This window comes from Pteropus vampyrus, unplaced genomic scaffold, assembly GCF_000151845.1.
Source record: "Pteropus vampyrus isolate Shadow unplaced genomic scaffold, Pvam_2.0 Scaffold1, whole genome shotgun sequence".
Taxonomy (NCBI): Eukaryota; Metazoa; Chordata; class Mammalia; order Chiroptera; family Pteropodidae; genus Pteropus; species Pteropus vampyrus.
This window is the reverse complement of record NW_011888782.1, coordinates 20,315,915-20,330,427: the sequence shown is the minus strand read 5'-3', so window position 1 is coordinate 20,330,427 and position 14,513 is coordinate 20,315,915. Positions and strand designations below refer to the sequence as shown.

General features: G+C 43.1%; 1 protein-coding gene and 1 non-coding gene across 2 annotated transcripts in view; one reads left to right on the top strand and one right to left on the bottom strand.

Annotated features, from left to right (window-relative positions):
* The window catches only part of ITGA9 (integrin subunit alpha 9), a 281,374-nt gene that overhangs the window by 156,013 nt on the left and 110,848 nt on the right, over window positions 1–14,513 (bottom strand). The window lies entirely within an intron of this gene.
* LOC111736494 lies at window positions 1,436–1,554 on the top strand. Its single transcript, XR_002779191.1, has one exon. It is a non-coding gene; the product is annotated as a 5S ribosomal RNA (ribosomal RNA).

The following is a 14,513-nucleotide window of genomic DNA, read 5'->3' as shown; positions in this document are numbered from 1 at the left end:
GTGCTGCATTTATGATCTCTTTGATCTTAACGTTTTCAGTGAGTAAATTAATAACACTTCTCATACTGGAAAAGGAAACATAAATGACCGAGGCCTTTAGTCATTACCCTCCCCAATCAAGGGAAATTTGACCATAATCTTTAAAAGCATATTCTGGAAATACAGCCATAAAGAGCCCAAAGATATCCCCTCCACACCCAAACCACCTGTTTATAAGTAGATCAGCTCCAATCCGGGTGTGAACAAAAATGTGCCAAGCAGAACAAGCCACAGCTGCAATCTGGATAATTACCTGTAACTGGAAATCCCTGTTTGGTTTCTCATGCCTGGCCATCCCAGCAGGAATAAAAATAGCTTTGAGGAATGACCACCAGGGGTGAAAACAGGGCTAGCCCCAAATTAAAAATGGTTCCTGCTAAACCTGAATTTTAAAAAAAGAACCAGTGGTCCTTTCACAGGACCCTGTCTTCCAGGGCCCTGGTCTCCCTGACATCACTCCCAGGTCTGAGCTGTTTCTGGGCAGTGATGCTGTTTCTATCAGATTTGATGGGCTATGCACAGTTCGTTAGTATGACAGATGGCACCGGACATTCTTAACCCTATTCCTTTCCTGGAAAAGTTATATTCTAAATCTATATCATGCAAAAATCTAAGCTCTCCATCAAACATCTGTTATCTTTCAAGAGCCTGTTGCTGTGTAGAATACAAATTAGTCCCCTACATGCTGAATGCTGATATGTTAATTTGAGGGGCAGGACTTGCCCAGACATTGAATTCTGGAATGTGAGAGAACTGATCCCATTTACAATATTCATTCGGGCTACCATCAAGCTTGGGTACATCATCAATCTTCTTTTCCTCATCTATAGACTGAAAAGAACAATGTTGGGCCAATTCTTTGTCTTAACCCCGTTTCCCCATCTGCACCAGAGTAACCTTCTACGTCTCCCTCCGCGGACAGGTGAGCTACCTGATTTCTGACCATGGATCCAGGTGTCTCCTGGTCCTAGTGAGCAGCTAGCTCATCCACCCACCTGCCGCTCAGCAAAGGCCTCCCGAAAACACTCAAGCACATGAGCAAACTGGGAGAGTCCTTCGGCCTTGCTGTTGTCACGGCCTCTACACTGTGGACGTCACCCCCCCCAACCCCCCACCCCCCAGAAATCTCTCACACAGGCCAAGAAGTGGGCATGGGCTAAGAAATCATTGACTTTCAAGTGTCTATGCTGGCAGGGACAATTTTAACACCAAGAGTAGGAAATGACAAATGCCTTTCCTGGGACTGGCCAGCCTCCACAGCCACTGCAGGGCACCCACAGAGGTCAAACAGAAGGTCAGGGCTCAGCGCAGAGGTCAGTGTGGGAGAAACGTCCCCCTCTGAGGACGGCCTTCTCACTGATCCCTTCCCAACACACCATTTAAATCTTGCCATACTGTCTACGGCCACGCCACCCTGAACACGCCTGATCTCGTCTGATCTCGGAAGCTAAGCAGGGTCGGGCCTGGTTAGTACTTGGATGGGAGACCACCTAGGATGACCTGGTGCTGTAGGCGTAAGAAAAATAAAAATTAAAGATAAATAAATAAATCTCACCACACGGACCATGCTGAAATACTGAGACAGCGAAGCAACGCCCATAACTGCCCAACAAGTGTGTGTCTCAGCACGCCCAGAACGTGGGAGACGGAAATGCTGGTGAGGGTCTTGCGGGGCACGAGGGGGCCTGTGAGGCCATGGGTTCACAAGACTCTCGTCGGAGGAGGGGTTTCCATAAAAAAATAACAACAACAACAACAAAAAAAAAAACAAAAAAAACATTCCTCTAGCACTGTACTGTAGCCATTAGCTACATGTGGCGATTTAAATTTTAACTAATTAAAACACCATTTAAAATTCAGTTCTTCAGTCATACTGGCCACATTTCAAGTGCTCGGCTAGTGGCTACTGTACTGAACAGGGCACACAGAGAACATTTCCAGCACTGCAGTGCCTTCCAGAAAATATTTTTAAATTGGTCTCTCTGGGAACCCAGAGGCTCTCGTGGATGACAGGGCAGCAAATCTCAGCATCTGCTCAGGGCCATAACAGAAGATTGCATGTGAAACAAGATATTTCCTTGTAACATAAGGATTCTGAATGGCCCAAATGCACGATGAAAGATAGACTTGCTGTGTTCAAAGCCAAAATAAGTATTGTGTGCCTTTACCCTAAGAACGCTGAGGTTCTTGTGGGACAAGAATACAGCATCCACCAGACTGGGGGATAGTGATGGATCATCGGCACTGACTGGGTGCTAAAAGCATGTGGTCTCCTGTCGGGGAGAGTGACTGGAGGGAGGTTTAATGGGCCTCCGTCAGGCATCCTCTCATTCACAGCATGTCACACCTACATAGTTTATCACACTCATATGTCACCCACATTTGGTGACCAGAGACATGAAGCTCAAGAAAAAAAAAAAAAAAAAAGCTCAACCATTCCAAGTTATTACCTTAGTAAATGACTACATATAAATGACCACACTGTGTGATTTATTAACCAGTCGCCCTCCCTTAGAGAGACATTGATGGCTGTAAAGAAACAAAAGCATCTTTTTAGCCTCAAGCTATAATAAAACGTTGCTCACGTAGGGGCAGCTGAGTGATTTTTCCAGCCTTGCAGGGGTCCACCTCCTTTCAATATGAATCATATTATAGCTCAGATAAGCATATGGTCGAGGTTTATAGAGGACTTTATGAATACTTATTCCTTCCAGAAACCACATGAGAAAATACTTACCCCTATTTTATTAGGGGTGAACAGTTGAATGCCAGAGACATTAGGAGACCTGCCCAAAAGTACACAGTATCAAAGTGGCAGAGGCAGAACTAGAATCCACTCCAGCTCACTGGGAAGCACAGCAATTTCTCGCCTCACCTATCAAGTGAATCTCCTCTCTGGCCTCCTGCTTGCTCATCTGTCCATTTTCCATGCAGGAGCCAGGGTAATCTTTTGAGAACACACGTAAAGCCCCACCATACCCCCTTGCTCAAAACGCTTCAACAGCTTCCCGCAGCTCATCTAATTAAACCCACTCACTGAGCGTGGCCCACTGCAGACTTCTTCGTGGTCACCTCCTCCCATTCTCCCTCTCATCCAACCATAGTCCAACCACATGGCCCTCTGTTGCTCCTCCGAACACCCTTCCTGCCTCCAGGCTACCACATTCGCTGTTCCCTCCGCCTCCAATGCTTTTCCCCAAACACCTAGCATGACTGATGCCTTCTCAAACATTTCACCCTGGTCATTTTCCTCATAGCACCTACAATAATCAATTTCTACTTATTTAGTTATTACATGTTTACTTTCTAGCATTCCTATTAGACTGTAAGCTCAGCGAAGAGTCATATCTATTTCATCAGCCTCTGAATATCCAGCCCAGAAAAAGACTCAGTTAACGAACTGAGTAAATTAATGAACTGGATGGATGACAGAATGCTGTCTCAGGCCCTGCCAACGGGCCTTAGTGCCTTCGCGGGGGAGACCGCTCCGAACAACCAAGAACCTCTACATGGTTTACCTCAACTTTCTGAAACGAGCTCTCCTTTGAGGGTTTTAAAGAGGTGGGGTGAGAAATACTGAACTCTACCAAGGACATCTGCCAAAAATGACATATTTCAAGTTGCTGTTCCACAGTGAGTGAAGAAGAAAGAGGTGATATTAAGGACAGGTGAATCATAATTAGCGGCTGAGTAGACCCGAGTCACCCACGATTTCTACACCATTCCCAAAAGCCAAACAAAGCCCTCAGCGTGGGAACTCTGTGGCTAAACAACTGCTTCTATAGACAAGATTTTCCTAAATGTTTAGCTCGTGCTTCTGATTCTCACGAGGAACGTTTTTTCTGCCACCCTCCTGGTATACATGATAGGAAATTATATAGATTTCCATGAATTGCTTTTAAAACACACCAAATGATAAGGTTTCATTACTAATAAATCTGCTTCTAGGATTCACCCGATGAGTGGAATTTTCTATCTCTGTAACTGAATTTAACACAAAGTGTTAGGAAGTGTAGAAAAGTAGAAAAGACTAAACGGGAGAGTCAACTCCTCATCGTTTCGTTAGCATCTCTCTAAGCTTAACTATCACCTACACTCAGCTGTCAGCTTCTCCCCATTCCTCCTCCATTTAAATCTCCGATACTTTAGTAACTCCAGATGTCTCAGAAAATAAGTACAATGGATGGGTGTGATCTGGGAGAAGAGAGCAGGACAAGAAACAAAATTTTCTTAAAACTTAATCAGCTTCCTTTCTGATAAAACTGTTTGTCCGTCTGTATCCTTTGCCCATTTCCTGGATGGACAGGTAGCCTTCTTTTCAATTCTGACACGAAACCTGCGGAAACCAGAGCAGTTAGGACATGGCTCGGACACACTTCAAATCGGGTACATTTCCGATTCTTGAATCCAGCACTGAGCTAGCTCCCTTGTTGCCCTTCCCCATCCCAACAGGATCAAATATTGGCAGCATGGTGTGATGGAAAGGGCAGGGCCCTAGGTTTGAATCCTTCATCTGTGATACCTCAGGTAAGGAATATAGCCTCTCTGAGCCTCAGTTCCCCCCTCTGGCAAAGGAAGAGATATGGACACGCATCTCATGGTGTCTGACACACTGGGTGAAGGAGGATCATCACGACATATTTGTTGAAGCAGGATCTCCTGTCACAGGGCTCCTTGTCAGTTACCAAGAGAATCACAGGATTTTCCAAGAAGGAAACTTAGAGATGCTCCATTTAAAGCCTCACGGCATCCCTTAATTCTCAGGAAACACCACATATCACTTTCAACTTACGATCACGTAGCTGGGGCTTGGCATTAGGTGGAGGAAATACTGAGCAACATAAACCCCACTTAGTGAGGCCCAGAACCTCAAAGATACTTGAGTGCCTGGGATATATGATTCTCCATGAAGTAATGAGGGAATTGAAAGGCTAGGTCAAGTTGGAGAGTGCTTCAGCAACTTTGACTGCATCCAGATCATCACATCACAGGTCCAGAGTGAGACACATACTCATGAGAAGTGGGTGATCCACAGAGAAATTCTAGGATGGGTGTTTCACCCTCATAGGAGAATGTTTGAGAATGGCTGTAATCACGGCCTTTAAAATAATATGAACCTTTGCCCCCACTCTGCCAAATTATGACTGTGTGGCCTTGGACAACTTCTCTACCCTCTATGCCTCAGTTTCCTCCTTGGCAAAATTATGGTAATGATGGTACCCATGACACAGAATGGTGGTTATGCCTAAATGAGATAACACCCAAAAAAACCCCAACATCAAGTAAGGTTTCAGTAAATAGAAACACCATTGGTAAGAAAGAAACTTATTTATGGTGACAGCTTGAATCCATTGACTCTGTGACTGTCCTCACTTGGAAATGGCCGAGATATGCAAAAAACTAGAAAAGTATGCCTAATTTAATAAGAATAAATGAAAGAATCCAAAAAAAAAAAAAAAGATAATCTAAATCTTAACCTAAAATTTATCATCTAATGAAGGAAGACAGCATTTCAAGAGAGCCAAGGACTTACTTTGAAATAAAGTTTTTCAAAAACTGATGAATAGATGTGTGATAAAGCGAATACGGTGAAATAATTGCAGAATCAAAGTGATGAGTACATGGGTATTCGCTGTGAAAGTCTTTACATCGATTGCTTGAAATCTTTCATAATAAAATGATAGGGAAAAGAATAGAGGCAGGAAGTGTGGATCTTACTTTAAAACTTCACACTTTTCCAAAAGATGTGGGAAGGTGTTTATAATCCTCAAAGGAACTCCTCGTTATCCTTTAAGACGGTCTTCAAATGCCATCACTTCTTCCCTGATCATCCTTCGTAGTGTCACCATAGCATCCAGGGAGTGTGTGTGTACATGTATGTGTATATATTAATTACTCCAGAAGTACATGAACATATTCCTGTTAGAAGATCAACTGTCTTCCTTTCCCTTCTCAGTTCCCTCTTCATATATGGCCACTGTTCTCAGCCTTCCAGAACTTTAAAAATGTATTTTATACATGTACACAAAGAAATACAGACATACCTTGTTTTACCATGCTTCGCTGGAGATGAACCCACAATACCTCTGAAGTATGCCTGTATATAGCACTGTGAGGATTTTTTTTTTACTGTAAATGGCATTGCTTTGTCTATGGTTCTACCACTTGATTGTCACAGGCTGGATTCTGGGGAAGCCAGCTCTGAGGTGCATAAGGATTACTAGGAACTGCCCTTGGGATCAACACTTGTGGAGGAAAAGGGACAGAAATGGACGGGGCAGATGGGGAAGCTGGGCTGTGATGTGGTTTCAATAGAAGCCTTAGTCAAGCCTATGAATTATTATGTATTTATTATTATTACTACTAGAGAGTTCTAAAGATAGAATGACATTTCATGGTTGTTCCAAGTTGGGCCAAGAGGCCCAGGCCTTTATTCCTCAGTGAGGGTCAGCCACTGGATGCGGGTTGCTCCAGGAAAAGAATGTAACCTTGGACAAGGTCAGCTGAAGGCGATGCACAAAAGGAGATAACAACTGAAGGCCTCATCTGGAAGAAGTCCTGTATTCTTGGAAGAAGATCTGAGATGTAAGCTATACATCCACTACACTGTTTCCTTCGTTTCCGTTCTTCCATTTTTAAAGTAGGATCTCTGAGAGCTTTCTAGGTTGTTACGAATAGATGTGCTTCCTTCTTACCTGCTGCATATTAGATTCCAGAGTATTACTCCATTACAGCTCTTCTAATAATCTCATTTGTAGACATTATGTTTCAATTTTTCTACCATTGTAATACCATAATAAAAATCTTTGCTTTGAGCATGTGTGCAAACATTTCCGTAAAGAAGATATCAAAAAGTGAAGCTTTAAGATTGAAGAATATGAAGATGTGATGGGAAGTCACATCACAATCCTATCGCTACTAATGCAAATGATTTCTCTATTTTCTCCAACATTTAACATTAGTCTTTAAAAAAAATTTTGCCAGTATGTGGGTAAAAGTGCTATTTCATTGTTTTGTGTTTCTTTGATTATAAATGAGAATAATTTTTTTTTGCTTATTTTTATATTTTTTAGACTATGAACTGCCTCTTTATATCTTTTGCTTCTTATTGGTGATAAATGGTTTTATTGTTTTTTCAAAAAATTATTTCTTTATTCTGATTAGAAATCCTTTGCTACTACTATATTTTATACTAGTCATTTTACTTTGTTGATGGTGTCAGCTGTCATGTAAAAGGGATTTGAATATAATAAAATATATCATCTACTCTTTTTTGGTATTGACATGTATTTGTTTTAAAAGACTTCCCCTACTCCAATCTCATGAATATAGTTTATTTTTTTTAAAATTTCTCCTACAGTCCTGCTTTTTACACTTCTCTTCAATCCATGTATTTTTGTGAATGGCACATAGTAGGAATTTTGATCAACTGGTCTACGTTTGTACCAATTTTATATGGTTTTAATACTGTTTCATAATATATTTTGATATCTGGCTGAACACGTTCCTTCTTCCACTCTTTTTTTCTTTTAAAGAAAGTTTGATTTTTTTGCACATTTTATTTTACATATGAATTATAGATCAGCCTGTCAAGTTCCATGGAAAGAAATCTGACTGTAATTGTGTTTGAAGACAACCGACAGATTTGTGTGGTAGATCTCTTTTAATAAGATCTCTTAAATCCTTTTTAAAATTTTTAAATTGTCCTATATGGGTCTCACACATGTCTTATTAGGTTCGTTCTTAGATACTTTATTGCTATTGTGAATTGGGATTTTTAAAAATGATATATTCTCACTAAATACATAGGAAAGCTATTGATTTTGTGTCTGGATCCAGCCAAATTGCTGAAATCTATTAATCTAACAGTTCATCAATTATTCTGTTAGAATTTTTTAGGTGGATAGTATCAGCTGTAAATGATGGCATTATCTTTCACTTTCTACTATTTATACTTATTTTTACCTTATCACATTGGCAAGAACCTTCACTAGAAAGTAGAAATGAAAGTAAGCATTCTGGCCTATAGTTTCTCCTATAATGCAAATTATTTCTATATTTCACCATTAAATATGATGCTTATTGTGGGTTTTGATACACTTCATTAAATTAAGGAAATTTACTTTAGTCCCTAAAGTCTGCTACCTAAATTTTAGCTCTATGATATATGTGCTTCTATTATTACAATACAACGGATGGGGACCTCATTGTTCCATTCAGTTTTGTATCTCCAATTCCTAAAACAGTATTGGTTCATAAGAGCTCCACAATTACTATCAGCTGGATAAACTGATGGGATAAAAAAATAAAGGTGTTTTCTGTATCGTTTCATTCTTTTTTTTTTTTTTTGAGGGAGGATATTTTTCCATTTTTAGAAAAACAAAGCCATCAAGTTTGACTTTAAGATTCTGATTAAAAGAAGATAAGCAAGTTCTGATATGTGCATGAGAATTTCATTAAAGCCTGTGCTGATGGAGTTCAAGTCTGGTTAATTTCAGAGATAAAGCTTAATACTGCTTATGCTGATGGTTAGCAGAAGCCATGGTGTCTGGAAATTATCAGTATTCTATCTGCAGTCCAAAGGAAAATTTCTAAATGTAAGTCACTTCTGGAGATCACATGAAGCTACTTCAGGAATATTCTGCTTCTGGGGAATTATCAAGTTGATTCATGATAATGAAGTGTTAAAAAATGAATTCCGACGTTGATTTTTTTTTTCCCTTACTGTTTTCTGGGAGCAACACCTGATTGGTTGACAGAGGAACCTCTGCTCTGCTAATTATTGGTATTCTTCTTGGCTTCTGTGTTCTTACAGGCTGAGGAAGCTTCCTTTCCTAGAGAGCTGTTCTGTTTCTGTTCCTGTTGCACCCTCCCTTATCTGTCCCCCCACCAACCCCACCCCAATCTTTGTGGAGCAGTTCGGGCCTGGTTAAGAGCTGTTCTGCTCATCAAAATTGCCATGGATGGGGAATGCAAGCCTCCAGGGGAAGATGGGGGCATGGCCGAGAGAAAAGAACCACTATTCTATTTCTCCTTCCAATAAAGCTAGGAGGTGTGTGTGGAAGGAGTGTCAAAGAAATGTTTGCTCAAGGAAATAAACACTCCTTTTCTATAGAATCTTCCGTGGCTCCCTATTGCCAGCAAAATAAGATTAAAACTCCCTAGCACCACACCCCTAGAGCTGAGAGAGACTTCGGCACAACTTTCCATGCTCCCTCTCATCTCTTCATGCACGGAGCCTTCATACTCTCTTACCTTTGTGACTCTGTACACACTATTTCCCCAGCCCGAAATTCCCTTCCCTCTCTCTGAGCTATTTTTCATCCTTTAATAGTCTTTTTTCCCCTATACTTGTGCCACAGGCAGAATTATTTATCCCCTCAAGCTGGTATAGTGGGAAGGAGATATTATTGCTGTTATTTAATCCTTACTGGCCATTGAAATAGATTTTCTTAGCCTTATTTTACAGATAAAGACGTTAAGGCACAGAGTGTAGAATAACTCACTGAAGGTTACACGACTAATGAGTGTTGCAGATGGGATAAAAAACGTATGTCTATTAGTCATACCAATGGCCCTGGTTCTGCTTTCTTGTGCCTCTACCATCTCCATGAGACCACTCTTGGGCTGGCCTGTTGGAAGATGAGGTACATGTGAAACAGAGCTGAGATGCTACCGTCACTCCAGCCAAGTCCAGTCTAGTTAGCCAACAGCCGACTCCCACCTATGTGACCAAGCCCTGTCAGAACCAGCAGAGCTGTCAAGACAAGCCACTGCTACCTCAGATTTGCGAACGACATGCTTATTATTATGTCACAAGGTTTTAAATCTGTTTGTCATGCCACATTATTGTTGTAACAGATAACTGAAACAAACTCCGATGCTCGTTTTTCTCACCATAACTTATTTAAACAATATAATAAACTTACCGATCATTTATTGAGCACCTATTGTAGACAGATACATACAGCAGGTCCTGGGTGGGAGAGGCAGAACTAAATCAGACACTGAGTTCTTCACACAATAAAGACGACTCCACAATAGAGACAAAAGGAGAGCATAGGAGTGAGACTTCCCTGTACCCTGCCTTCTCTGCTGCCTTCCCTCTTCTCTTCACCTCCACCACTAGACCACCGCAGACTTTCTACCCGGTCTCCCTGCATCCTCATTTTCTCTCTAATGCCTCTTCCCTAACAGCAGCCAGAATGATCTCTCTGAAATGCAATATCGATTGCACCCTCTTGCATCTTCTAGGCCCTTAGGTGCCTAGGTTGACTCCTTTTTCCCTGACCCCTGGATGAAACCCTGGGCAGGTCCCATTATCTTGGGTCACTCTTAGATCATAAAACGTCTTCCAGTGGTTTTGACCTCCAGAATAATCTCATTCAGTATTAAAATGACCAGTCCTATGTAACAGTAAAAAACTCCAAATTTCATTTAAAGCTAAACATTCTTGTACCCTAGTTCAGGCTTGAAGGCTGCAAGAAGGCGGGAGCAGAAGGTGGAAAGCTGTGGTCACTTTCTCTCTTATCCTCCATTTTCCAGCAGCTGCTTACGACATCCTTTTGGAGGAGAGGGAGATGGGAAAGGCACAGCTGGCTAGAACAGGTACCATCGGAGGCTGCTTTTCTCTGGTCGTCGTGGATGTTTAAAGTGACCCTCTCTGAACACTTGTGTGTTGGCTGCATGGCACACTGACCTCTTTAGGCTAGGAGGGCGTTCCTGGTTGACTTCTTTTCAGGCACATTTGAGGGCTCCCTGGGGGCTTCTCCAGAACTAGGACCCACCCTTGCAGCTCCTGAAAAGGTGACATGGTCTCCTCTGACTGGTTATGGTCCCACTGCCCCCCCACCCTGTGTCACCTAGGTAAAATCCTTTCTAAATGGCTCCAGATGATACAGTGGGCCAGCCATCTCTCTGTGATGCATTTGCACAGGACATTCTCAGGGCTCCACTAACTCCTCTCTAAGCTGCATGTCCCACATTCCCCTTTGTGCCCTGGAACTCTGGAAAACGCCAGGGCAAATGTCCTGAGTGGTCGCCTCCTTTCTCTCTGCCTGAGGGGACACACCCTCTTCTCTCCTCCAAGCAGCTCAGGTGGGAAACCACCACACCACCAGTCTTTTCCAAAACTTCCTCTCCCCAGTGTCAATTCCTGGGCTTCTCAAATGGCAATCCCTTTGTATCCCCAGGGTCAGCAGGGGACCAGCAGTCCAAAACTGAGTGGCAGCCTTTTTCTTTCCAAATCCTTATAGGTAGTCGAGCATCCTGACTAAGGACGTGGAAAGACTTACAACCTCTTGGGGCTCGGTGGAAAATGACAAGAGAATGTCATGTGTAAACATCCAGCGATACTTTAATAGCAGCATGCTCCTTCACGGAAGATATCACAGCTGAAAGGAGACATTTATTTACAGAATTATCTGACCTATAGTGGAACCTTCAGCAGTGCAAGGACCACGTCTGCTTTTCCTCATCCTTGTATCCATAGCTAGCCCAGGGTGGGTTCTCAATAAATGCTATTGACTGATCAAATGAATCGATAAATAAATGGAAGAAAAAACCATCTGCAACCAGAGTGCAGGGCTGTACCTTCCTGCCCTGGTGAGACAAGTGGATGGCCTCTTGCGTCTGGCCACAGAGGCAAACTGAAACCCACAGGGCAAGAAGTCCTGACTGAGTTCTGGGATGTCTTCCACTACCCCACGCGGGGAAAAAGAGAACACTCTCAAAAAACGGGTGGCAGAAAGTCACCCTGTAGCTTTCTTCATGCATACATGGCCATCTTGCCGACAAAACAAACACCAAGCCAGGAAAGGAATGGAATGGAGAAGCAGACGTAACAAGTTGTTCAAACACAGAGGAAAAGCCAAGTGAGGCCAAGAGGATCTGAGTCGAAGTCTGCTTGACCAGCCGTCCCCGGGCCACCTTTGATTAATAAAATAAGGCAATTGAGTAGCTGAATTTCTTTTGCAGTGTTTATGCTTTTCTGCCATTTATTGAAATGTGTGCTCTGGACAAGGAAAACAAGTCTCTCGAGTCTAAGTCCGCTTGCCTTTAATTTTGGTTGTTTTTTTCTATGTAGTTTTCAGATTTCGGTCTGGTCATATGCCATCAGAATTCCCTGACATCTGGACTTCTTGCTTATATGGCCTTTTCTCATTGTGTTTTCTTCTTCCTCCCAGCCCGGCCCTTGGGTTGCCAAGATCCTTACTGGCCATTGAAATAGATTTTCTTAGCCTTATTTTACAGATAAAGACGTTAAGGCACAGAGTGTAGAATAACTCACTGAAGGTTACACGACTAATGAGTGTTGCAGATGGGATAAAAAACGTATGTCTATTAGTCATACCAATGGCCCTGGTTCTGCTTTCTTGTGCCTCTACCATCTCCATGAGACCACTCTTGGGCTGGCCTGTTGGAGGATGAGGTACATGTGAAACAGAGCTGAGATGCTACCGTCACTCCAGCCAAGTCCAGTCTAGTTAGCCAACAGCCGACTCCCACCTATGTGACCAAGCCCTGTCAGAACCAGCAGAGCTGTCAAGACAAGCCACTGCTACCTCAGATTTGCGAACGACATGCTTATTATTATGTCACAAGGTTTTAAATCTGTTTGTCATGCCACATTATTGTTGTAACAGATAACTGAAACAAACTCCGATGCTCGTTTTTCTCACCATAACTTATTTAAACAATATAATAAACTTACCGATCATTTATTGAGCACCTATTGTAGACAGATACATACAGCAGGTCCTGGGTGGGAGAGGCAGAACTAAATCAGACACTGAGTTCTTCACACAATAAAGACGACTCCACAATAGAGACAAAAGGAGAGCATAGGAGTGAGACTTCGCTGTACCCTGCCTTCTCTGCTGCCTTCCCTCTTCTCTTCACCTCCACCACTAGACCACCGCAGACTTTCTACCCGGTCTCCCTGCATCCTCATTTTCTCTCTAATGCCTCTTCCCTAACAGCAGCCAGAATGATCTCTCTGAAATGCAATATCGATTGCACCCTCTTGCATCTTCTAGGCCCTTAGGTGCCTAGGTTGACTCCTTTTTCCCTGACCCCTGGATGAAACCCTGGGCAGGTCCCATTATCTTGGGTCACTCTTAGATCATAAAACGTCTTCCAGTGGTTTTGACCTCCAGAATAATCTCATTCAGTATTAAAATGACCAGTCCTATGTAACAGTAAAAAACTCCAAATTTCATTTAAAGCTAAACATTCTTGTACCCTAGTTCAGGCTTGAAGGCTGCAAGAAGGCGGGAGCAGAAGGTGGAAAGCTGTGGTCACTTTCTCTCTTATCCTCCATTTTCCAGCAGCTGCTTACGACATCCTTTTGGAGGAGAGGGAGATGGGAAAGGCACAGCTGGCTAGAACAGGTACCATCGGAGGCTGCTTTTCTCTGGTCGTCGTGGATGTTTAAAGTGACCCTCTCTGAACACTTGTGTGTTGGCTGCATGGCACACTGACCTCTTTAGGCTAGGAGGGCGTTCCTGGTTGACTTCTTTTCAGGCACATTTGAGGGCTCCCTGGGGGCTTCTCCAGAACTAGGACCCACCCTTGCAGCTCCTGAAAAGGTGACATGGTCTCCTCTGACTGGTTATGGTCCCACTGCCCCCCCACCCTGTGTCACCTAGGTAAAATCCTTTCTAAATGGCTCCAGATGATACAGTGGGCCAGCCATCTCTCTGTGATGCATTTGCACAGGACATTCTCAGGGCTCCACTAACTCCTCTCTAAGCTGCATGTCCCACATTCCCCTTTGTGCCCTGGAACTCTGGAAAACGCCAGGGCAAATGTCCTGAGTGGTCGCCTCCTTTCTCTCTGCCTGAGGGGACACACCCTCTTCTCTCCTCCAAGCAGCTCAGGTGGGAAACCACCACACCACCAGTCTTTTCCAAAACTTCCTCTCCCCAGTGTCAATTCCTGGGCTTCTCAAATGGCAATCCCTTTGTATCCCCAGGGTCAGCAGGGGACCAGCAGTCCAAAACTGAGTGGCAGCCTTTTTCTTTCCAAATCCTTATAGGTAGTCGAGCATCCTGACTAAGGACGTGGAAAGACTTACAACCTCTTGGGGCTCGGTGGAAAATGACAAGAGAATGTCATGTGTAAACATCCAGCGATACTTTAATAGCAGCATGCTCCTTCACGGAAGATATCACAGCTGAAAGGAGACATTTATTTACAGAATTATCTGACCTATAGTGGAACCTTCAGCAGTGCAAGGACCACGTCTGCTTTTCCTCATCCTTGTATCCATAGCTAGCCCAGGGTGGGTTCTCAATAAATGCTATTGACTGATCAAATGAATCGATAAATAAATGGAAGAAAAAACCATCTGCAACCAGAGTGCAGGGCTGTACCTTCCTGCCCTGGTGAGACAAGTGGATGGCCTCTTGCGTCTGGCCACAGAGGCAAACTGAAACCCACAGGGCAAGAAGTCCTGACTGAGTTCTGGGATG